We start from the raw sequence: 25,125 nt of genomic DNA on the forward strand, positions 1-25,125 counted from the left end.
TCGAGCTGGTGACTGTCTGGACTTATGGGCCAAGGAGAAAACTAGATGGTGGCTGGGAGGTCCCTGGCAGGTCGGCTGCTGCTGTAGGCACAGGGGGAGCAGTAATGATGTTCCCTGGGGGGGGTCATGAGGAGCTCAGTGCTCCCAACTGAGCAGGTTTCATGGCCAGGGTCAAGGTTTTTGGAGGAAGACACCAAATGGGGCTACAATGGGGAGGGAGAGTGGAACGGCTCTCTGGTCCTCAGGCAGTCACCAGATCTTGTCCCAGCCCTAAATCCAGGTCATATGAATCTTTATTTTTCTTTTCCTCTGCCGCCTGGAGTCTGCTTTATTCATTTTTGTTTCAAGCGAATGAACCCACTGTAAAGGAGACTTGCATTCCTCTCGATAATCTTAGGCAAGCATGGCCTGGCTGCGGTTTCTCAATTAAGCAGTTTCTCTTGCCTTTCATTCCCTGTGCCCTGGCGTCCTAATTGGACGTGCCGTGCCCTGCCCCGCTGCTCCACAGTCACACGGGTACCTTTGGCGTGATGCACGGGGTCATCACCGGCTGCATCGGCATGAAGAACCAATTTGCTGTCGGGGTGCAGGGCTGTCCTTTGCGCCGCTCGCTCTATTTTATTTTCTCTCTGGCAGAGGGAACAAATTTCCTTTTGCTTGAAACTGAATTAATTTAGCCTCTCCACAAAGCAGTGCTTTTGTCTTTCTCTCTTCATCTTGCTCCTGAAGCTCATGAGTGTGCGCCGCCCCCCTGAGCCACAGGGTCGGCAGGGGTGGAACAAGGGTGCAGGGCTGCATCTCCTCTTGCCTCCCTCTTATCTCCCTGTTCCCCTTCATTTATCTGTGGCAGCCAAATGAGGTCTGAAATGTGAAGCCTCTTTCCTTATGGCAGGCATGCCACGTGCTGAACCCTCCTTTCCTGCCTGCGAACCAAACCCAGCTTTCTGAGCCTGTCCCTGATCCTGGTCTGTGTCTATGGGACGTGGATGGAGAGCCTGCAGGCAGCTCCAATGCTCCTCTGCAGAGCGTGGTTCATCCCTGCTGATGGGTGATGGAAGGAAAGAAGTGTAAAACTGTTAAAACAGGCCTGGGAAGGAGCTTGGAGACATCTAACGTGGGCCTTGGTCTGGTCTGGTTGTTGTATTTGTGGCATCCCTGATAGGTTCATCCAGCTTCTGATTCCAAGGAGGCTGTTGGCACCATCCTGAGAGTCTGTTCTGTTGCTGCTGCACCTAGAGCTGCTGCCACTGTGTCCTCCCCCTGCCAGGTTGTTTCCTTCCTCTTTGCAGCAGAGTTTTGTTCATGAACCCCTCTCCCTTCTGCCTGCTCCTCTCCACAGCACTTAGGCAGAGGCACCCCTGCCTGTCCATGCAGGTGGAGGTGGCAGGGGTGCAACTGCTCCAACCCTTGCAATCTGGAGGAGAGCTTGGGAACAGAGGTATTTGCAGGGTCTGGCTGTCCCTGATAATAATGGGGTGTATTCACTCCCTTTGCAGCCCTGGCTGCTCCAGTGGGAGCATGGACATGTTCTATAGGACTCAGCAAAGCTTATGGGATTTTGTAACTTTCATGCAACCCTTTTTCTTCCCCTTCTTGCCTCATTTTTTTCCCACTCTTTCTTTTCTGTTAAACAAAATTTCAAGTTGGAGCCACCAAAAACAGTTCGTCCTATTAAAACTGGACTCTGCTACAGCACTAAAATAAACACAGGGTAGCTGCTGCTCGCATGAAACAGCGCTCAGCTGCTGTGTGAAGAGAATAGAAAATGCGGTGTCAGACCTTTTGGGCAGATGTGTGACTTAGAGGTATGAAAGTGTGTCTGCAGAAGGGCATCCGTCCTGGCATAGGGATGGCAACACCCTGTGTACCCACAGATGCTGGTAATGGGGTGCGAGCAAAGCAAATACTGAGGCTTACAGCTTTTCCTCCACAGAATTTGGGTAGTTACTGCTTTATTTCCAATATATTTTTTTTCTCAGCAGCAGTTTTTAGCCCTGTGCACACCAGCTCCAGGTCATGGGGCTCACACGCTTCGCTTGCCAGGACTGCAGTGTTCTGCTCCCAGCCCTGACGTGCTGTGCCAGCAGCAATGAGCCGTGGGGAAGGTACAGGTCTTATGGCTGCTTTGCACTTAGGGAGGGGACAATGAATTAATGTTTTGGGTTTCAGAAGAGATGAGGCTACTCTTGCAGTCTGAAACATCTCAAATGGACACTTTTCTTCCTTAGATACCTCCAAAGGGAACACCCCCTGGCTTCTAATTGCCCCCTGATTTGGGAGAGGAAGGGATGGATGTGCTGTTCAGTGTCAACAAAGTGAGTGTGGCCTTGGAGTACAAACCCTTTGGGAGGATGTAGGGGGAGAGAGGAGTCACTGCAGTTTGGGCTATTCCTGCCAAAAGCAGAGACAAAGCACGATTGGAGCAGGAGCTTGGTGGGAATCCTGCTGACACGGGGTTGAGGGGCCAGCAGGCGAGCTGGAGAAGATGGATCGATGAAGGAAGGAGAAAGGTACTGGAGAGATTTAATGCTGGGCATGGGACAGGACACCAGGAACAGATGTCAGACTGGCAGCGTGTTTGGGATAAAGTTTTCCCTAAGTACACATAGGATGGAGAACCTCCACGGAGAGGAACGGCTTTGGGATGCCCATGGGGAAAATGAAGGAGCAGATCTTAAGGCTGTGGGATCAAACCTTCTTGTTCTCCCAATGGGGCACAGTGTGCAGCTACGTGGGTCTGACTGGGGTGGGTCGGGGGAAGACTGGGAGAGTCCAACCCTGAGGTTTGAATGGCACCAGGGTGTGATGCCAACCCCCACCGTGCCCTGTGGTCCTGGCGGTGTCTGCAGCCCAGCGGCTGTGGTGCTGCTTGGTTGCATGGAAATCACTTGGGCGTGTGGGTTTGGGATCTGCCTCCCCTGCTGTCCCACACACCCAGCCTGCTGCTAAAAGGGTTTATTATGCAGCCTGCAGATGCCAGGTAAGCTCCGCTCTTCCATAAAACTCAGGCAGGCGCTAGGAAAACACAGCCCTGCCAGGTCTGTCTGCTTCGGGCAAGGGGAGAGTGAGTGTTGAGAGGGGGAAAGCTGTTCCTTCTCCTTCATCCCACCCTCCCTTTTCATCAACGCTGCCGCAGGGAGCATTTTCCCACCTAGCAAGAGGAGCAGAACAGCAGGGCAGGAGTGGTCCCTTCCCACTGAGAAGGGGAGAGTAATTCCTAGGTTTCTCCTGGTGTGTGGGTGGGTTGCAGAGCCCTCCTGCTTTATCTGCCATCCTGCCATGTGAGATGCTCAGGTCAGGACTGGTGGTGTTTACAGACTGATCTGTTTTGTGAGAGTGCTGTGAGCATCCTGCATGGGTGCGCTACGTCCCCAGTGCATCCTCTCTGCCTCTTCCCTGCTAGTGATTTGGAGTGATGCTCATATTTTCGCTAGTTATGCTTCTGGAGAGGACACGATCCATTCAGATGATGGGAAGACACTGTGGTCGTGCGTGGTGTAAGTGATCCCAGTGCATGAGGGCTCCTCCTGCCTCTCCAGATGTTGCATTGTGTTTTATGAGGAGTGATGGTTTTGGCTTCGCCAACTTATTTATTTATTTACTCGCGGGAATTGGCTGGAGACAAAGCATTTTGGCTCCTGGGGTAGTCAGTATGATGCTTGGAAGGGCTTGCTGCTTTTTTCCACCCCTGGTGAGCGGGAAGGGCTGGCGGGGCTGGTGTGGGGTGCCTGCTGCAGGCGTGGGTGGGCACCGCAGGGTGAGTGTCGCGCCGGCGGGACGGGATCGTGGCCTGCGCTGCAGGTACGGACACGCAGATGTGCGGTTGGGCGAGGGAGGCGTGCAGATGTTCCTGGAATTCCCAAGCCGGATACGAAGCGGTGAACAGGATGCGTCTTGGGGGGGAGCTTGCCAAGAACTTGACATAACGAGCGGATCGTTTTCTGCCCTTCCGATGGCTGTGCAGGGCTGCGCTGATCTCTGGGATGCTCAGGGCATGCTGGGTCTGAGAGAACATCGCAGTGAGGTGCAGGATGCATCCTGAGTCCTGGGCAGCAGCTGGTCTTGCAGCTCAGCCCCTGGCCAGGGCACCCAGCACCGCTCGCAGGCGTTGCACCAGGCTCATTCCCCTCCGCATCCCAGCCATCTCTACGCATCTCTGCTCTCTTTTTCATATGTGGCTCCTCCACTTGGCTTTCAAACTGAAAAAGTTTTCAAACTGCCTGCCTGTGCGTATTTCCGATGGTTTCTGCTCGAGTTGTCCGTGCTGTCGAGGCGTGTGACTGATTTCAGCAAGGCAGCTGGTCCCTGGAGGTGATGCTCATCCCTGCTCATGTGGGGCTGGAACCAAATTAATTATCAGGCATATACCTTTGGAAAGCAAAAAGCAGTAAGATGGAAATCCCATAGGCAGTAAGAACTGCTCTGCTTTACTCCTAGGTGTTGCTCCTGTGCATGATGTTGCTGTCACAGACCACTCTGCAAGCTAGAGTGTGGCTACAGGACTTCAGAAATGTGTTCGGCCAAAGCCTGAGCTCGGGAGAGTTTTCTTTATTACCTCAGGGAGCACATTGGAGGTCTCTGCCAAGAAATAAACATCTGCACAATTGATACTTGGCATGAAATTTTAAAATTCATGCGTGTTCCCTGAGGTGAGGAGGGAAAGTGCCTGGATCTGCAGATCCATCTCCGCTCTGTCCCCAGGCCAGGAAGGAGCAAGACCGAAATCTGTAAGCCTGAGGGACATGGGACAGTGCGGGCTCCCAGGGTGATTTGGCTTTTGGGTATCGTTCTGCCTCATGCGCTGGAGTTTCTGCTAAATTTCAAGTGATGATGGCACGTTCCAGCGTCTGAAAGATGCCAAATTTTGCTGAACATCACCAGCTGAGGGCATGGGACGCTCTTTGCTCCAGCAGTGATGGAGAGAAGGCTTTGACTTGTTGACACAGCCTGGATGTATTAGCAGGTCTTGTTGCATCGGCTGATCCATGGTAACCTTGCTGCCTTGCAGGCTCCTGAGCTGAATCTCTAGGGGCTCACTGGGCTCCCTGGGCAGGGATGGAGCTTTCTCTGTCTGCTTTACCCAGCCTAGGGCTGCTGCAGGGGAACTGTGGTACCTGCCTCATCACTCTTCTGCATATAAAGGGAGGCGAGAACAGCCAGCTTGGCTCTCAGGAGTAGGAACTAACTAGTGGCACCGTGGGCTCCTTGTGCAGATTTGCTATGCTGAATAGCTGAGGGCCCTGGGGTGCCGTGGGATGCCAGGAGCCCGGCCAGGCTCTTCCCAGCAGCTGCAGCGCCTTTAAGATCCCCTGTGCTCTGACGATGAGGCTGACGGCCAAAACAGGCTCCTGGGTGTTGCAAACCAGATGTTTAAAAACCACACATCTGTCCCTTCAGTCCAGTGCAGAAACTCTTCCTTCCTGGACCATCAAATGAAAATGCAGCTTGTTCTGCTGTTATTTTGGCTTTAAAAAGCCTGCATCTCAACTGCAACTGGTAAATGCCCTCTGATTGCAAGAGGTGATTTTGTACCTTGGTTGGTCCCACATGGGAGCTGGGACAACCGCCCCATTCCTGCTCCTTGCCACGCGCTTACTCTGGGTAGCAGGTGGGTTTTCTGCCTCTGTCGGCTGGAGATTGCTGGGCTGATAATCCTCCCTGAAACAAAAATAAAGAGCAGAACCGGTTGGACAGAAAGTGCAGCAGCAAAGGGGGAGTGCAGAGGGCAGCTAGGGTGTGCGTGGAACCAGCACTGCTCTTGGGTGAGCGCTGATAAGGAAGCAGGGAAGCACTGCAGCATCTAATTATTAGGTTAATATTATTGCTATCACGCATGGGATGAGGTGAAGCTCTTTATTTTAGGAGAGCTCTCCTGGCCTGCCTGTGGGAATTAGGTTAAAACAAGTCCATCCCGCTGGCAGCATTTCCCAGGTGATGAGTGTGGCTGTGGAGGAGTGAGCTGATGTCCCTGCAACCCTGGGCAGCCTTTCCAGGTCTAGGGCAGATGCTCTGGATTTGACCACCTCCCTGTGCCTCAGTTTCCCTGTCTGTGTGATATGGACAGTGATGCTGCTGCTTTGTGAAGTAGTGAGAGGAGCTGGAGTTTTATCCCTTGCCCAAGTGAGAAACTAGGGAATTTGGTTACAGCAGAGGAAGGTGCAAAGAGATTTTAAAAAAAAAAAATTGAATGTTTTGGAAGGAAACAAACTTGTGGGTGAGAGAGAAAGGTTTTTGTTGTACCACCTCCTAAAGCATGACAGCTGCTGGACTGGTATTCAGTTATTTCTGAAAGACCATTAGTAAGTGACAGCTTGGGGAGCCTCAGCCTACTCTTGCTCACGTGGTGTCCTGAGCTGAAGGTATGGAGGGTGAAACTCCATCCCAAGACGTGCTTTCCACTCGTGGGGTGGAGGCAAGAGCAGACTTTTCACCATGCTGTCCCCGACATGGAGATGGATGTTGTGGCAGGGTTTCTGTTTTCCTTGTGCTGCTCATGTGAGTGGAGGCTGCCGTATGGTGTGGTGGCCTCGGCTGCTGCAGCCCAGGATGACCCACGTGCCAGGATAAACAGAAGCGAATGGCTTGCAGGGTGTGCTGATGACTTTTCCAGCAGTAACTAAGTGGGACATATCAAAAACCTGAGGGCTTCTGCCATTTCTGGGCTGTACAGCAGTTTCCATGCTCTCTCCTTTATCCTAGCTGGTGGTAGCCTCCTTGCTGACCTGATGCAAGGACATCTCAGCAAATCAGTGGCAGTTGCTTTTTATTATTGTGGCTGCTGGAGACACAATTGCTTTCATTTGGCCAAATCCATTCCTGCTGGAGCCTGCGGACATAGGTAGCTCAGTCCCAAAGAGGATGAGAAAACACCCAGGAGCTTCCAAGTCCATGAAGCAACGGCTTCTTGAATGGATGACCTCCCTGTCCCCAGGGCGCCCTGCCTGCTGTGGGGTATCAGAAGCATTTGGCCCATCTCCCCTTTCCTGGAGAGGTGGGAGTGAAAGGACACTGTTGTCTTTGTCCACCTCCTTGGGCTTGAGAGGAGATGTGAGCAGGGAATTGTACCATCCAGGAAAAATCCTCTTCCCCTGCACCAAACCACAGGGAACTCACCGGACCCGTGACTTGGATGGAGCAACAGGGCATGTGGGTTTGCCTTGTTTCCCTCTCGCTTGCCTTTCCAGCGTCTGTCTGTCCTGCCTGGCTCGTATTTTGGGTAAACCCCAAGAACACTGAGTTTACTTTGAGAAATGTCCCCCTGGGTGGACCCGGCTGGGGAGGGATGGTGGCTGGAGGGAACTGTGCCTCCCCTGTTCACAGGGCTTGTTTGAAGGTTTCTGTGGTCTGCACAAAGGCTGCCCACAAGGACCCGAGGATGTTTGGTGTGAGATCATCTGGCTGCTTATTTAGGGACCACCAGCGAGTTGCCAAGCGCCTTGGGAATCGGGCTGTGGCCACCTTTTGATATCGCAAAGGCAAATATTGAGAAAATCTTTTGGGTTGGGGGAGCTGGGCTGGGTGTTTCTTGGGCGCTGGCAGCCACTGGTGCAGGCGGCAGCTGGGGCGAAATGCTTGATGTATTTCAGTGGGGTGGCACATAAAAGGTGTGGAGAGGTCATTAAAGCGGGGACCTGGAGCCCCTGGCTGCCTTTGGGAGACCACCAGAGCTCTGTGGGGTGTTTGGTGTTTGGGCAGAACAGCACGTATTCCTCCTCCTCCCTTCATCTTTAAATACCACCCCGCAGATTTCAAGGAAAAAATAAATGCACTTAAAATGGCATCATTTTGTGGTGCCTTGAGGACTATTTATATTTTTATTGCTCCCACGATTTTTATATAATAGCCTTTTTCATGAAAACATCAGTGTGTATGTGTGTGTAATTAATCCCTGCATCATCTTCGGAAAGCAATTTTACAGCTGGATTTGGGGCAGTGGCACATGGTGGTTGGGATCCCAATTGCCATCAGATCCTTTACTGTGCTCTCCTGTGCCAGCTCTGGACCCATCGGAGCTAATACGAGCACCTATTTTCCAGGCTGTGGTGGAGGCTGTAAGCTTGATTGGGTGAGTTATTAAAGTCCCACAATGTCACATGAAAATAACATTTCTCAGTGGTGAAATAAGTTAAATGTCCACCAAGCAGGAACCAGCCTGACTTCATGCCATCTCGCTTTTGCCTGTATGTTTTAAGGATAGAAGATGGCTTTTGTATTGCCTTTTCTGGCTCGTTCTGTAGCGCAGCGCTGGGGCTGAGTCCAGCTGCTCCGCTCTCTGCTGGCAGACTCGCTTCTCCCATTCCCTGTGGAAAATGAACCAAATCTCCCAACTTCCGACTGAAACATAAGATGTGAGATAAGCATTTACTGGAAGGCTCCTTTTGCCAAATAGCCTGGAGACTCTTTCCTTCCTCCTCCAAACAGGACCATCCAGGTGTTAACTGCAGCTCTGTGTGATGTGATACTCAGCATGTTCTGGTCTGACATGAGATTTTTACCTTTCTCGCAATAATTACTGCTTTGAGCAATGTACAAACTATTGCCTTGTATCAAGCATTTTTTTTAGCAGCTTCTATACCTCCTCCTGATGTTTGCTGGTGGGAGCTGATATTTCTGGGTGCTACGTCTGGATCTTGGGAGAAAAGGGAATAAAGCGGTGGCTCCACTGAGACAAAACAGTTTCTGAGGGCCTCGTTTCTACAAATCGCAGAAGCATGGCCTTTGTTGGATCAGCACCTGGTGGTCCCATATGATGATTTGATGCTGCTTTTCCCCTTATTCCTGCTTCTGTACAGCCGTGCCAGTGGCTCAGGCCAGGCAAAGGGGACCCTGCACAAGCTCCAGCTGCTCCCCTTCCATAAAGACCCACCTGGTGACACTGTGACTCTCGTGGTGGGTATTTCTTCCCTCCCAGCTACAAACTCTCCGTCAGAGCTTCATTGCAAGGCTGGTGACTATTTCTTGATGCTGTGTGCATGAAAGAGGTGAGGTGGGATGCGGGGCTGCTGCAGGGTGAGGTGGGCAGAGCCGTGAGCCTGGAGCTGCTGTTTAATATCTGTGGTCTAAGTGCAAACGGAGCAGGCTCCAGCTACAGTATGTTTGTCTTGGAGATTAAATCTGGAGAGCCTCGGGTCTCCAAGTCCATGCTGGGAAGAGAGGGGCGAGGAGGGAGGGGAACCCAGCCCTGTGGGTGCGCACACCTTTTTAACTCTCTGAAAGCTGCCTGCTGGCTTGGAAATAAAGAGTTAGAGGGCAAAGTGCAGGTAGAGGGAGCAAGGGTGGGGAAAGCCCAAGTCTTTGAAATAGCTTTGAAAAGGTTGGCACAACCCGAATTGTTGCACCTGCTTGTGAAGTTTTTGTGGTCGGGAATCTTTCCTTGCTCTTTCTGCAAGATGAAGCGTTACTGTGGGGACCAATGATGTGTGTGAGACCTCAGTCCTGGGTTTTGTGTAGTTCTCGGGCATCTTGTGGCTTTTTTTGCAGCTCTTTTTGTGCTCTTCCAGAGGGCTGGGTCCCTCTCTGCCGGCTCCAGGGCATCTCAGCCCCTTGCTGTGCTGGCCACCCAGTATCACTTCCACTATCTCTCCTCGGCAGGAGTGAGTGGCATGGGGGCTTCTCTGGCTGCGTGACCTGGATCCCCAGGTGGCTGGAAGCACTTGGGCTGTAACACACCCTCCTCCTCCTCTGACTGAGCCTCGTGCTTTAGGGCTGAATCGTGGGGCAGGCAGGAGGAAGGGAAAGCATCTCCCTCTGGTATCCATTGCAATAATGTTCCCAAACACTTCATCTCGTGTACAGTGCGTACTACAAGTGTTCCTACAGTGCTCAGGGCTGTTTTTGCAGGGCTGTTTATATAAGAGATCGTGCACGGTGCCTACATGCTTCTGGCACTTATAAACCCAGGTAGGCTGTGTTTATCCTGGGGATTGGCCCCAGTTGCAGTCATCTGGGGCTCAGCCAGCAGTGTAGCTAGACTGATATATATATATATATAATTTAAAAAAAGCCTTAGCTGTCGAGAGGCCAAGCCTGCTTGCTACACCGATGAAAAACATGACTTTGAGCAGTTTTACCCAGCCTGAACTGGTGGAGCTGTGCCAGTGGGCAGGCAGGAGCTGGGGGATGCACCCAATCCTCCATAGAGTGCAAGGGCAGGTTTTAACATCATCACCGTTGATGAGATGCTTTAAGGAGCCTTGAGTGGTTGGAAGCTGGACCTGGTGGGTCTCCCCCTTGCCACAGGGGCTGGTGAAAGGGTGCAGGTAGGGGTAGAATTCCAGTTTTCCCCCTTACTCTTGTTGTTTGAGGTCCTACATGTTGCAGAGTGGCTGTGGTTCCTCTTAATGGTGTGGGGATCTGTGTCTGGTTCATCCACATTTGGAATTGGGGACAATCTGCAGAAGAGACCATAAAGTTGGTGAAAAGCTGGAGTATCACATGGGCTGTCCCTGACATGACTCTTTTCATTGAGTCTTTCCCTGCCCTGAGCAACCCAGCGGTTGGGGCTTGTTAGCTGGGTTGCATGTGTATCACCATCAGTAAAGGATGTGTTTTCACTGGCCACATATCCAAAGATCTCCAGCTCCTCTGAGCATCCCTCTAGATGCCTGGTCAACTTCTCCTCCAGCTTCTGCCTCCAAACTGGGAGGGAAAACTCATTGCCCTTGGGGCTTGGCAGCTGGCCGGCTCTACTCCTCCAGTCCTTGGCTGGGTAGAGTCCTCTTATTTGATCTAGAAGGAAAAATTTAATTAAATGAGATGTAGATCTCATCTGCTGGGAATTCTCCTTATGGGCACTGTGCCCTGGATCATACCCAAGGCAACAGTGGGAGCTGGCGGAGGAAGAGGATGGTGGGAGGAAGGCTGGGCAGTGGCGTGTGCCCTGATGTGCTGGGCTCCTCTCACCTTCTGGCCAAGCTTCTCTCCTCACCTGCCCTAAAACTGGGGTTGAGATGAAGCTGCTCTGCCCTTGGGTTCCCTTCGCAAACCCTGGCTGCAGGGCTTCAACCATAAAACTGCACCCAGGAGGAAGACACGCACCCACCTTATGGGTGTGAGGGGTTCACCAGCATCCCGCACCGGGGCTGTTGGGGAGGTGCTTGTTCATGTCCCTGCTCCTGCGGCAGGGAGGGTGGTGCAGGGTGGAGACTGTGCTCCCCTTGGCAGGATTTCTGCTTTTATACCTTAAAGTATGAAATCAAACTCAGGTGCTCTGGGTTGTGCCTGGCAGAAGGCACGCTCTGTGCTGGTGCATTGTCACAGCACATTTAGTGCTGCTCTGGTTTTCTGAGGAGTTTAAAAGAGGATGGTTACGTGCTGGGGAGAGAACCACCCCTGAAAGCTTAACCCTGTTGATTTTCTATATTGTATACCAAAGTGCGTGTTTGTATCCCACGATGAAGTGAATTCAAGGAAGTTTAAATCTGTATATAGAATCATAGAATCACCAGGTTGGAAAAGACCCATCAGATCATCGAGTCCAACCATTCCTATCAAATACTAAACCATGTCCCTCAGCACCTCATCCACCCGTCCCTTAAACACCTCCAGGGAAAGTCACTCAATCCAAAGCATCCCCTGCAAAATTCCCATGCACCTTGGTTCTACTCAGCTGCCTCAGATGTTCAGGTCCCGTCACCCTGATGCGCGATGCTGTGTGATTTGCTGGTGTGACGCTTGTGAGCATGGGGTAAAGATCACCCGTTTGCTGCAGGACGAGGTTTCTTGGACCACTGGCGGTATTTTGCCTCTGCAGAAAGAGAATGGATTTTAAAATGGCATAGAAGTGGGTGTAGATTTGAAAAAATCATATTTTGTGTCCGAGGTCCTTTCATTATTGCATGAAAAGATCTTTCTTGGAAGCTTTCTTTGCTGTAGGCTTCCTTTTGTTGTCTGAGTGCTGGGAACTGAGAGCAGAGACCTGAAAGGTGCCTGTGAGGGGGCAGACCTGGGGCTGAGCAGGGCTGGACCGTGATCTCCTCATGATGGAGAGCTGGAGGTTGCAGCATCCAGAGGGGATGCAGCTGCACCCAACTTTCTTCCTCCTTAGATCAAGATGATGATGATGCTGGGGACCAGATCTTATTGCTAGCAGCAGGAGAGGCCCTAACTGGGGCTGCCTGTGACAGGACCCCCTTGAGCTGCGGTGCAAGCAGCCTTCCTGCAGGAAACACCCCAGCTCCAGAGGGAAGAGCCTATTAAAAAGGAATAGGCCAATCAATAAATCAAGGCACCTGAAAAATGAAACCAGGAGGTTGGGAGAGAGGTTTTTCTTCTTTCATTTATTTTTTTTTCCCCTCTTTCTCAATTAAAGCAAACAAAAAATCAAATTGCAGGAGGCGGCTGGCGTGGCGTGTTGCAGAGGGCTGCGCTCAGCGGCCAGCACGGGTGCTGTACGGTGGGTGCTGAATGCAGTCACGGCTGCCTGGGGTTAAAATTAGCTCTGTAAATTACAGCGGCGATACGTGGAAGTGTTGAAAAGGGATCAGCAATTCCCCAGCTCGAGAGGGGAGAAGGCTTGGGGTGCCCCACGATTGCTGGGGCAGTCATCCATTAGTTTGGAAGGTGGATTTTTGCTGAAAATCTGTCTCTACGTGGACCTTAGGTTGGACATTGATGAGGGGAGGACAGTGTGTGTGAGGTGGGTTAAGCTGAAGGAGTTTCTCCTGGAGGTCAGCGTGGCATTGCTGCTGTTTGCAGTCAGGGTTTGGGTGACAAATACTCAGGTGCATCTCTGTCCTAAGCAAATTTGGCTCTGGGATGCTTTTGGACACATGGAAGACACTGCCATTACATGCCAGCTAGTAGGTTTTTGGGATCAGACGTCTGGATGCTTTTCGAGGGGTGGTAGCACCACCCTGGTTGCATTTAATATCGTGCTAGGAAATTGCTGCCTTTTGGATTTTCCCCTCCTTGCTTTGGCCAAGGGCACATCGGAAACACCAGGCTGATTTTGTCCCAGTGATAGGAGCAGGCATTTACTGCTCTGCTTTAAACCGAGTAGCAGAGTACTTGGAATAAGTGGGAAAGACGTAGGAACTGCACAAACCCTGTGTCTGCCCTGTGGCTGAGGACAAGCCGAGGCAGGCTGAGCGAGTGCTGGCAGCGGGAGCCCCACCGCAGCAGCACTGCCGATGCCCTCTGTCCGCAGGCACCACAGAAACAGCTTCTTTGCCCTTTATAAACCCTGAGGTTTGAGACATTTTCCAGGTGCACATTGCATCGAGCCCTTCCCAGGCTTTCTGCTTGGGTTACAGCACTGCAGGGCTGCTTGGAGGAGGCGTCGCACTGAGGAACACAAGGAGCTTTTCACTTGGATGCTTTTTTTGCTGACCTACATTTTTATATTCCTGCATCGAGTGGAGGTTTCAACCAATTGGAATTTCTCAACCAGTAACAGTTGCAAAAAGCTCCTGACTAATTCTAGGAAATTCTCAGCTGAAAGTATGTGTCTGCCTGCCCTCTGCGAGGTCACCCAACAGCTGGCCCGGCCAGTGGGTCCTGTTTGCTTTCTGTCCTGCTAGGAGCAGTCCCAAGGGACTTCCAGAGATCACCAAACCCTCACCTTGAACCTTCCCTATCTCAGCACTGAATTTTGGAGCCCTCCTGCCTGGTAGAGCGGTGCAAACCCCTGCCTTGTCTCTCTGCTGAGGGCCGGGGGGTCCTAAATGTGACCATGCATGGTTAAGTGTCACTTGCAGAATGATCAGCAATAGACTTGTGTTACTAGGGGGTGCAATAAAACCATTATTATTTTCTTTGAAAGTCTGTTACAAATGGTTTTTTTTAAGATTTGCTTTTCCCGCAGAGCATCCCCCACTTCCAACAAGTTTGAATTGAAACAAAACCCTTTTTCTTACACTTTTCCCCTTTCACTTTAAGCCATGCAGGGCAGGGGATGTGGGGGAGTCCTTTCCATATCTCTCTTTGCCCTAGGGTTTTAGTCTGAGCTCAGCAGGCGATGGGGAGAGGCCAGACAGGGTCTGGGGTGGTGGCAGAGCTCTGTCCCACACTAAGGGCGATTTGGGGCTCTGTCAGTGGGGTGGGTTTTGAGTTGTGTGTTGGTGTGAAAATGGTTGTTCTGTGTTTTTGGTTAAACGTCCTTGGGTTGGACCAGAAAAAATGTGTGACTTGGTTGGTTTTTTGCATCTTTTTTTGTTCCATTTAAAGGGAAGCTATTAAAATGTAGTAATTTTTTTTAAAAAATCCCCAATTTTTATGCTTTACCATTTGAAAACAAAGGAGCAGTGTGGCTACAGTTCAGACTTCTGTCTTGATTTACGCACATAAAGGATTTTTGTTCTTGCTCTCCAGTTTCAAGCAGTGAAACAAACAGTCCAGCTTCACTCCTCTCTAAAAGCCAAATTTTGGGTGAGGGCCGTTGCTGAATCTTCCCACCCTGCCTCAGCTAAGCCCTAATCCTGACCCGGGGGCCCGTCTCGCTGCGGGTGAGAGGTAATTTTACCTCTTGATCTGGTGTTGAGGTCCATTGTGAGAATTAATCAGCATTTTGCTGTGCTAATTTACTGCCACAGATTGTATAATTATCTTTTTTTATAGGGATGGGTGTGTTTTGGGCTTTCCTGCTGTATTGCAGAGCCGACTGTGCCTGTGTATGCGTGCGAGAGATGTTCTGGCATACCTGGCTCCTGCTAGGGGTTTGCTCTGTGATTTTAGGCAGTTAAGTGGGGATTATTTTCTGTTACAGATCTCCATCCATAGCGCAGGGTGCTGGGGCTTGATGGAAGTGGGGATGCTCTGGATGTGAGTCAATGTTTGGTGGCTCCTATGGGAAGTCATCTAGATTTGAGGGGCGTGGAAGTGCGTCTGCAGCTGCAGAGCTGCTGAGATGGCAAAGGGTTAATGTGTCTCAGTGAGCTGGGTGTGATGGATCAGCTCTTGGAATCATAGAATTGCTAGGTTGGAAAGGACCCACTGGATCATCGAGTCAAACCTAGGAGTGAAAGCTGGACCAGGATTTTGGGGAGAGGGATGGTGGGAGCGATCTTCTCTTAGGGACCCAACTCTTGCACAGAGACCCTGCAAAAAGAATTGCTTTTCCATGACCGCTAGAGCCAAATGGATGAGGATCTCCTTTGCAGTTGTGGTGCTGGCAGGTGATAGGGTGTGGCTTGTCCCACTGGAGCCTGTTCATGAGCATGTGTCTCCTTAGCAAAGCCACGTCCTGAAGCCAGCGCCCCAGAGGCTCCCCAGGAGGTGCAGTTTTGCATCCCCCCCTGGTCCCTGAGCCTCCCCAGTTCCTCTCTTTAGGAGCAGCAAACCCCAGCGTGTCGCAGGGCTCGCTGGGCTACGTGACAACACTTGAAAGACGAGGCTCCTGCGCTCGGAAAGCGGCAGCTGGATCGTGCCAGGGCAAGTTTCACTGCTCTTGAATGAGCCCCACCAGCGTCTCTGGTACAAGCCAGTTGTTTCCATTGCACTGGGAGAGCGATGCTGGTGCCAATGAGCCTCACCCTGACCAGCTGGGATCTGCGGGCAGGGAGGTTTCTCCCCTCCCTCGGGGTTATCGGTTCCTTTGCACTAAGAAGATAAAGATCATAAAGCTGTGGTTTGAACCTGACCACACAGCCAGTGTGAGAGAGCTGATGGCTCTGTAGGGGAGGCAGGATCTGACCTGCCGTGGGCTGGGGAGCATCCTGCCTTTGCTTGGCTTGTGCTTGGCGGCTGCGTCCCTCCGCCTGGCTCTGGCTTGGCACACTTTGCTGGTATTTCATATCCTCATTTTTTTGTGCAAAGGGAAGGGGGGGAATAGAGGGGAGAAGGCGGGCACAGAGAATTAATCAGCTTAGGGTCAGAACAGGAAAAAACACTGCTTAAATTGGTAATCCCCAGAGACAGAAATCGGCTCAAAGCTGCAAAATAAATGTAGCTGGATGGTTTTTCCTCCCTCCCTGCCCTCGCTGGTAGGGTGGGGGTGTCAGAGGGCAGGGGTTGGTAGTCAGCAGGGATCTTACCTCCAGCAAGGGTGGGATTCCAGTGGGGGGGCTTTTGCACCTTTGTCTAGGTTGAGATGGAACAGAGGTTATCCTTAGGATGGGATGCTGTGGGTTGCATAGCTGAGCCCATTGCCTTGCTGCAGCCAAACAAGGAGGTATTGCAGTGCTTTTCCCCTCCTGTGAGCCAGTGCGTCTCTGCACAAGGACGGGAACGGAGGCAGGTGTGTGAGAATAAGGATGGTACCCCCGTCATCCCTTTTATCCTTGGGATCTGTCCCTGCTTGCCTCTGCTTGGATGCAGGAGCTGCCACAGAGCAGTCCAGGGGGATGTTGGCAGTGCTGTGTTGTCACCAGGCAGTTTGTGCAGCCCCTTACTTGAGAGACGTGGGGGTTCAAGCCTGTCCTGTATAAATGCAGGATCCAGAGCCCCTAAAAAGGGCTTGGGCAGGACGCAGGGGCAGCTCAGCAGCTGCCTTGGGAATGGGGTGTAATCATATGGTGCTTTTGCAGTGTTGTCTTGCACTTCGGGTGTCTCTATTTCCCCAGGGTTTGCTTTACCTGTTGGTGAGATAAGCAGGGGGAAAAGCCCTCCAGCCCATTTGGAAGAGCCAAGGGATCAGATGGATCATCAGAGGCTCCGGCTGATGGCAGAAACTGAGGGTGGCTGCTTGGCTTCTGTCTGCCTGCATTGGGGGACTGCTGGAGTCCCAGCCAGGGAAGCAAAAATGCTAGGAGGTGAACAAAGTTCATGCTCAGGGAACATCGTTTCACTGCTTAGGCCCATCGATCAGTCTGTCAGAGGGTTATCACTTTGGGGATGCTTTTAATAAAGGAACCAGAACTGTCATTGGGTGCCAGAGCCTGCCCGAAACCTGCCTGCAGCCTCTCCTAGTTGTCCGTCTTGTCCAAGCCTTCACATCGTTCTGTGTTTATCACCTTGTTGCAAAAATGAAGGAGAATGGGACTTTCTTCATTCTTTCACCTGCCTGTCAGTCTCGATGTGACACGTTGCTTTAAAGAAAGAGAAGGGGAAGGAGGGGCAAAAATTGCTCGAAAGAGCCAGAGGAGGAGGCAGCCTTGTCCCACACGAAGAACGGGTTGGAGTACGTGAGCAAGGAGAAAGCCAAAGTCATCGGAGGTATTTCTGTTGAGGGGGTTTCGGAGGTTTATTTTTAGCTTCACTTACTCTAGGGCGAGTGCCTGTGTTTAGGTCTTGGCGGGTTGATCGGGGCTGGTATTTGAGGAGGAAACCTGCACCTGCTGCTGGGAACCGGTTGAGAAGATGCTATGCTGAGTGCAGCCCTGTGGGGCTGAGTTGCGCCAGCGCTCGCACGTGGGGCACCTCCATCCCCAGCTGGCAAACAGCAGCATCCCTCCTGGACCCTCCCCAGCTGGGATGCAGCCGGAGCGCACCGGCACTCGCAGCCGTTCCGTTTCATTTCTCTGATAGGAAAGCAGGAGGCTGCCGCGATGCTGGGAGCAGGCACGGGGCCCTTTCTGCAAAATATACCTCTGCATCTCAATCTTGTAAGGTATTTTGGGGAGGTTGCATAAAGGAGCGAGCCCTCAACAAATCGCCTTTGCTCTCTTTGAGTTAAATAGCCTGGATTGAGAAGGTCTCAAACGATCTGACCCCTCAATGGCCCAGCACTGAGCATCCCTGCTCACCCCTTGGGCCTCGGTGATTGCGTGGTCGTGCATTTGGTTAAAGATACCGTCTCTCCGTGAGTCACGGCGCTTTGCACCGCGGCAGGTCGGTGACTCACGGCAGCTCCGCCGCGAAGCTGACAGCACCTGTCTGGGCCACGGTTATTTATTAACACGTTACCAGAAAGGGCGGCATGGGAACAAAACACTTGCTTCGCTTCCTCTAGCTCAAGGAGTTTTAATGACATTGCTCCTGAGGCTGCCTGGGATTTTGGCAAGGCTTTTTGTATCGCATGCTTAGGTTAGTAAACGAAGATAATCTCTTTGGACTGAAATGACAGGAATTAGGTTGGCTCTTGCAACAGAGTCTGGTGGTTTAAAGAGAAGGCTCATTTGCATTGCAGCAGCATTGAAGGGTTGCACCAAGCCTGGGAGCTGCTTTGTAGCCAGTTGAAAGCCAGATTGAGAGAGACATTTCTCCAAAGACACGTCTGGATGGAGATACGGGGAGAAGCCTCAAGCTTCACCAACGGGAGGTTTAGGCTGAACATTAGGAAAAAATTTTTCACAGAAAGGGACATTGGTCACTGGCAGAGGCTGCCCAGGGAGGGGGTTGAGTCACCTTCCCTGGAGGGGTTTAAGGGATGGGTGGATGAGGTGCTGAGGGACATGGTTTAGTGATTGATGGGAATGGTTTGACTCGATGATCCGATGGGTCTTTTCCAACCTGGAGATTCTATGATTCTATGAGTGTGCCGCTTCAACCAGAAGGAGCTGGGAGATGCTATCAGGATCCCTGGGGCCTCCAGGGCCAGCCTGAGCCCCCCATGAAGCCCAGTGGCCACCCTGCCACTGTGTGGGAGCAGATAGCTGGAGGCACCAGTTTCAGATGGCACCATGCGCCATGTGGGGATGTGGCACGATTTGCAGTGTGGGTTATGGAGTGGGCAGTGTGGCAAGAATTTTTTCCACAGGAGTCCCAGGTTCCCACCCCAGGTCATCTCTTGGGGTTGTCACCCCGGCATGGTGGTGGAGCTGGAGGGACCCAGACGGGGTATGTGCTCATGGTGTGCATGCTGAACCCAGTCTCCCCGGCAGAGCCCCACTGTGTTTCAAGCACAGCCTGTGCATGGGGTAGTTAACAGTGATGTCAAGCCTGAGGGTTTTTTTGAAATTAAATGTTGGCCTGTGGATATGAGATGGCCATCGTGTGGGTGCTGCCTGCTTTGGAGCAGGGCTGGTTCAGCAGAGCCAACAGGTAGGAGGAAAGAAGGAAGGACCTGTGAGGAGCTCTATGTGAGATGGGACTTGTGTGAACAAGCAGAGAGTGGTGGATGGGTCCCCTTGGCAGGACCGGGGTCACATCCTGCTCCAGCCTGTGTCGGGGACTGCTTGCAAAGGGAGAGTGGTGGCAGGGACCTCTTTGCTGGAGATCTGGCTGTTCCCTGTGCAAGAGGCTGCTTGGGAGGACAAGGCACATTGGCAAGTGCAGACTGTGACTCAACGGATCCACTTCATCTCTTTCAGATCTTTTGGTTTTTTTTTTTCTTTAATCCACTTGCCTCATTGACTTTATTTTACAATCCATCGCTGGGTTCACTGAAGAGCACTTTGGTGAATAAGCATGTTGGGGCACGCGAATAAACTTGCATCTCCAAACTGTAAATTGCTTTAAAGTTGGTATCAAATCACTGGCTGGGATGTGAAGGGCATCCCTCCTGCTGCCCCTCAACTCCTTGTATTGGAGGTTTGGAAGGGGAACGGCCAGCCAGAGTGTGCAGGTCTGAAGCCCCATCACTTTGCAGGTCCTTTAACGTGTCCAGGTCACCGTTCCCCTCTGCAGACCTGGACGCTTCAGGGCTTCCCTTTCCCTTTGCAGGAGTCTGGGGCCAGGCTGAGCCCTGCCTGTGTGCAGGGACGAGGCAGCGAGGTGCTATCATGGCTGTGCTGGGACCGGTTCCTGCAAACAAGCTCTAGCTCCTTAGCTGCATTTTTCTAAATCCAACCCTTCAGCTGGGAAGCGTTTCTACAGTCAAAGTGGAATTGGGGCATGTCTGAGCAAGGCGAGGGGTCTGAGGGAGGGACACCCGGGAGAAGGAGCAGCAGGGAGGTATGAAGCGCTGAGCGAGCCATAACGTGAGCGCTGCCAGAATCGTTTCCCTGCCTGTTGGTTTCCTTTCCTGTTTGGCTTTGCTGCCCACACAGTTTGTGCTCAAGCTGTCTGCAGACTCAATGCTCCCATCCTCCATAGCCGAAAGTCCCGGTTTTATTCCTGGGCTTTGCTCTGCTCCTTGCAAGCACATGTTTGGAGGGATGGGGCAGGAGGCAGATCCCCATCTCAAAATGCACAGATGATCATCATTCCTGCTGCAAGCTCAGCGCCACCTCCTCTGTTTGCTCTGGACAGATGCACTCTTCTTCCCAGGATGCTGCTGAGTGTGGAGGCAGCTTGTGCCCTTGTTCCAGCGCCTGCTGTATCCCCCTCCTGCTCTCCTGGGGCGTTGTGGTGAGCTTGTGGAAAGGAGAACAACAACGTGGGGGCTGGTGTCCAGGAGGAGTGTTAGGCACCAGTGGCCTTGGGGCTCACGGTGTGTGGCCTGGCTGTGCTCATCCTTCTGGAGCTGGAGTGGTCCAGGGTGTGGGGAAGCAGATGACGCCTGGCTGGGGAGCATGAGGATTGTGGGAGGCATCCAGCCCGGGGAAAAAATAAATTGCACCTGGGATATTACTCTCTGTGTAGGTTTAGTGCTAGGGGATGTGCAGGTGGTGGGAAAGGAGGGAGGTTTGTCCTGAGTAAGGATGTGTTACCATCCCTGTACCTTATCCATGGAGTAAGGATATGCTACCATCCCTAACTCAAGCAGGATAACATCCTGCAGCAGCCACCCAGGCTGGATGCATCATTCCTGCTCATGGTGCTTCCATCCTTGAGGCCGCAGCAAGCACAGCTGCGTGGTGGTTCCTACACCAGCAGCCCTGCTCTGTGGTGCTCTAGCTGCCTCCTGGCCCAAGGAGGGATCGTGCTGGCCGAAAGGCTTCGCTGGGGTGGAGCACATCAGGAAGCGCCTTTGATCTTGGGATGCTAACACATTTTCAAATGAGCCGCAGAAATGACTGCCCTCCTCCGCGCTCGGGAGGGGAGATAACACATCAGAGCCTGCGCACATAGCTGCGATATCACTTCTTTATGGAGCATTGATTGCTACCAACCATGCAGCTCACTCAAGGGAACTTCAAAAGCCGTGCGCTGGACCTGCAACGCCCTGTGCAAAGAGCCCTGAGCCAGGCTTTCCGCACACACGCATACACGTGAGTGGCTACATCCAGGGCTCACCAGCAAGGCTTTTGCCCTGACACATCTTTATGCCAGCAGCAGGTAGTTTTTCATAGACCTTCAGGGCTCGCTCAGTTAGATCATAGAATCACCAGGTTGGAAAAGACCTACTGGATCATCGAATCCAACCACAGATGTAAAGTTGGATGCATGAACTGAGAGGGATGAGCTTGGATGCCCTGGACCTTCTTGCTCAGCATCCACTGGGTGCCTTCGGTGCCACCACTGATGTGTTAGCTCCGTGCTCTGTCCCAGTCCCTGCTGTGCAGCCTGGGCGTTTGGGGACAGTGCCTTGCAAAGCTCAGTGATGCTCATGAGGCAGGAAGATGTTCAGAGTTGGGAGGGAGGATTTGCAGCCACTCCTGGCACGTTTGCCAGCAACGTGGGAGTTAAGAGGCGAAGTTGCGGGGGAAGAGGAGGAAAAGGGTTCGGACCTCCTCTACTCCCCCCTGCCGTCCCCCTTGGCTGCTGCGATTTCATTGAGGCTGTGGATTGGCCTCTGGAGGATAGGGCTGGGTAACACCACAACATAAACAGAACATCTGGAAGCTCTTAAAGGGTTTTATTTTTTAACACATTTACAAGAGCCAGGGATACTTGCGCACAGCATTTTGCAAACTTGGAGATGCTGCTGCTCTTTCTTTCCCCAAAAGCCCAAAGCTGATTGTCAGGCTCTCCCCTGGGGAAAGGGGCACAGGGGCTGGTTTTTACCTCCACGCTGCAGTGCTGAGGGTGTTATATCTTGGCCAGGAGGTGCCAATCCTGCTTGCATATTCCCTGTGAAGTCCAAAGCAAACAAATGATAAGTGTTGTATGATAAATAAATATAAACCTCTACCTTTCTTTCTGTTTGCCCTTAGTTGATACTGGAGCAGGATGGGGAGTCGGGCAGGGTCTGCTTGAGAGAAAAGCTGCTTAATGATCTTATGGAGTGAACAGGGTGAGAATCAAAGAGGAAAGCAAATGATTAATCTCCTCAAACGGGCCAAGAGCTTGTCTGAGCCAAATGGGAACTGGCTGTGCCATGCTTAATGGTGGAGTTTGGATCCTCCAGTCTATTGCAGCTCATTTGAGAGCTTCTAGGGGGGGAGCCCGTGAACTGAGAGGGATAAAGAGGATCTGTTCTCGTTCTGCTCTCTGGCTGTATTTTTCTCTCCCTATCACCTTCTGAAATTCTGTGGCAGCTTGGGAAAAGGAGCCCCATTCTGCTGGCTCCTCTAGGGCAGCCCAAGACCTCAGTTGAGGGCACAGGAATGGGTGGCTGCAACCTCCCTGGTAGGCAGAGGGGTAGAAGTGAGGCACAGCTACCTGAGCTGCCTGTACCTGTGATGGGGAGTACGCCTCCCCTCAAAGTCCTCTCTGCTAGCAGCAGCTAGCACAGCAGCTGCCCCACATCCCAGTACACTGCTGGGATGTTTAATCAGTGACTTGCACATCCCTTGGACCTTGTAACACAGCCCACATACACACAAGATGAACTACTTTCCCTTCCTCTGTGTTCCCAGATGCCGTTGTTTTGTCTGCTGCACGGAAATGGACATTTGATTTTTTTTTTTCCATCATCCCCCGGCTATGTCTCTTATCCACCCTCACGTTATCCTGCACCCTGATCTGTCTCCTGATCCCATGGGAGCTGAGCCTTAGGGCTACTGCTGCTTTTCAGCTCTCTGGAGCAATGTGGCTGAGTAACACTGGTTTTCCCATGGATGTTATCAGCACATCCTCCTCTCTCGCTGTCCAAGTGGCAGCACCAGCAGCTCAGCTGTCACTGAGAGTCGCTGTGGATGGAGGGCTCCTCCCAGCCTGCCTGGGTCCCCACCAGTCCCGAGGCTTGAGAAGGGCTCTGGGGCTCGGTGTTGGGTGAGCTCGAAGGCACTGGTGCTGAACATGCTTTTAGGGGAGGTGTTGGGGCTGCTGGTGCATCTCCTCTGTTACACATTGCTCCAAGCTTTTAATATGGTGACAAAAAGGAATAATTATTTGCTTCATCGCAGCCAACTGCCTACCAGCCTGCACCTTCCATTAACACCATGTTCTTCCTCCACAGGGTCCATCATGAAGGCTCGGGGTGTGGGGACCTGTGAGGATACAGCCAAGGTGCTGTAGCACTGGTCGTGGCCAAAATGCCCAGGAGCACCCTCTCAAGGATGGAAGCTTCAGCTTCGAGCATGGAAAGAGGGACAGCATGGATCAGCAGTTCACCCTGAGCTTACTGGGGAGCAAAGGAGGATTGGGGGCTGTGGCGAGCTTCTTCACCCAACACCCACCGCTGAAAGGAGCTTCCCCACCAGCCATCGCCTGTACGTTTGCTGGGTTCCACATCCCCAGCCCAGCGAGGTGGGTTTCCTCCCACCACTGACCTCGCGTCTGACTCCCACGTGGAGCCGAAAGGACTTAATTAGCTGCTCTCCACGGGGCTTTGGAAATTATTCTCTAGACCAGCAATCGCTGGTGATGGATGGCGAAGTGCTCTTGGATCAAATAGTTGCTTGATGTTGTTCTCTGCGAAGGACCACATGCTCGCCCAGTTCCAGGGAACCGTTTGTGGATTTTTTTTTTCTTTTCTTACCCCTCTGCTCATCTTTTTGATGCCTTTTGGAGTCTCGGGCTTTCTGTGAGGATGGCTGCACTCAGCCTGCAGCATTTGGTGTTGACAATGTGCCGATGCCTGTGGTGGGAGCTGGAAGGGTGAAAGCCTTTAGAGGAGCTGTGGGGTGGAAGCTGAGTTGGCGATTGTGGTGCCCTGGGGTTTAAAACTGTTTGGCAGAGTCTTGTCTTGTGCCAGGGGTGTTGAGTGGCCTTGGGAGGGTCTTTCTGCTGTGGGCAGCTGAGCCCCCTCAGCCCCGGCACATCCCACATGGGGCTGGGGAGTGGGCGCAGGAGTGGGGGATGCCAAACCACAGTAAGGGGAACGTCAAGAAGGGGGAAAATGCCACCCTCAGAAACAATTAAACTTCTTAATAAAACCCATTGCCTCTGTGAGTGCTCAGTGTTCTTTTCCGTTTGCCTTGGCTCAGCCACACTTACATCATGGCCCTATCGCGGGGCTGCTGAGGGGATGCGTTTGATTATACAGGAAACCAGTGCTTTGGCAAACTTCTCTGCCCTAATGAAGCCAGGCCAAGTGTTTAATGCCTTTGCTTTTGCAGAAAAATTCTCTCCTGTCCTTTCCTCCTTCCCTTTCTGCAACCCTTAACCATCACTGCCCGACTGCATGGCCAGGCGAGCTGCCCCTAGCATGCCTCCTGCTCCAAAAGCAACTGAAATGATAATTAATTCCCCTTAAATCATGTTGTTTCACATCCCTGGGCTGTGTGTTCCCTTCCACCCTGTAGACTTGATGCGAAGCACTGGACTGTGCCATATGGAAATGCAAATAAAAGAGGGTATTTATGTAATGGAAATATCCTTTTATTAATTTTTTACAAGATTTAGACCATTATATTCAAAGGTGTCATTTAATCTAAAAAGCACAGTAGCCTCGTGAGTATTCAATATAACTGTGTTTATGTGCTGCCACAGTGGCTTGATGTCAAACTCACTGTAGGATCTCAGCACAGCCCTGACTTATTTTCTTTGCACAGTGAGTCCCTCCCTTGCAGAAACTTGGTTAGAACCACAGAATTTTGGGTCCTTTCCTTTGAAACCCATTACTTGAATCAGAAACACCTTGGAGAGTTTACGAACCGTGTTATTCCCTTGGGCAGAACTATGAGACAACAGCAAAGCCCAAAAATGCATGAAACTTCACTTGATGATGGGCTTTGGAAGATTCTAACAAAAGCCCGTGTGAAGCTCCTATGTGCTCATTAAATGATCCTGGAGGTGAGCAGCTGGTTCTTTCATGCCAGCAAAGCCCTGATGGTGTGCGTGGACACCCCGAGTGTGGTGGGATGGAGGTGAAGGTCTGCCCTTTGCCACTGCTCATTTCAAGGTAGGTCCAAAGCAGAGGGTGACTCTGCTCTTCCTTTTCACTGGATCCTGTGCGTGTGGGAAGAGATTTGATTGTGGTTATCATGCCGTGGCAGTACTGTACATGATGTCTTTGCTCCTTTAATCTCAGTTTTCAGCTGCGTGCGAATCACAGTCGTATAGGAGAGCCAAGGTACGAGGAGGTTGAATTCCCATGGGGAAGGCACCAGATGTGCCAGCCCCAGTGCACCCCGGTGATGCCACAGCCAACACTCCCAC

At 52.0% G+C, this 25,125-nt stretch overlaps 1 protein-coding gene and 1 long non-coding RNA gene across 3 annotated transcripts in view; one reads left to right on the top strand and one right to left on the bottom strand.

Annotated features, from left to right (window-relative positions):
- LOC138728714 (uncharacterized) overlaps positions 1-24,314 on the top strand; it is a 56,200-nt gene extending 31,886 nt beyond the window's left edge. Inside the window, exon 3 of the long non-coding RNA XR_011338742.1 lies at positions 22,982-24,314. This is a non-coding gene — a long non-coding RNA (uncharacterized lncRNA). The remainder of the gene's footprint in view (positions 1-22,981) is intronic.
- The window catches only part of RPL38 (ribosomal protein L38), a 472,498-nt gene that overhangs the window by 319,843 nt on the left and 127,530 nt on the right, over positions 1-25,125 (bottom strand). The window lies entirely within an intron of this gene.

The sequence above is a fragment of the Phaenicophaeus curvirostris genome, chromosome 19 (assembly GCF_032191515.1).
Source record: "Phaenicophaeus curvirostris isolate KB17595 chromosome 19, BPBGC_Pcur_1.0, whole genome shotgun sequence".
Classification (NCBI taxonomy): domain Eukaryota; kingdom Metazoa; phylum Chordata; class Aves; order Cuculiformes; family Cuculidae; genus Phaenicophaeus; species Phaenicophaeus curvirostris.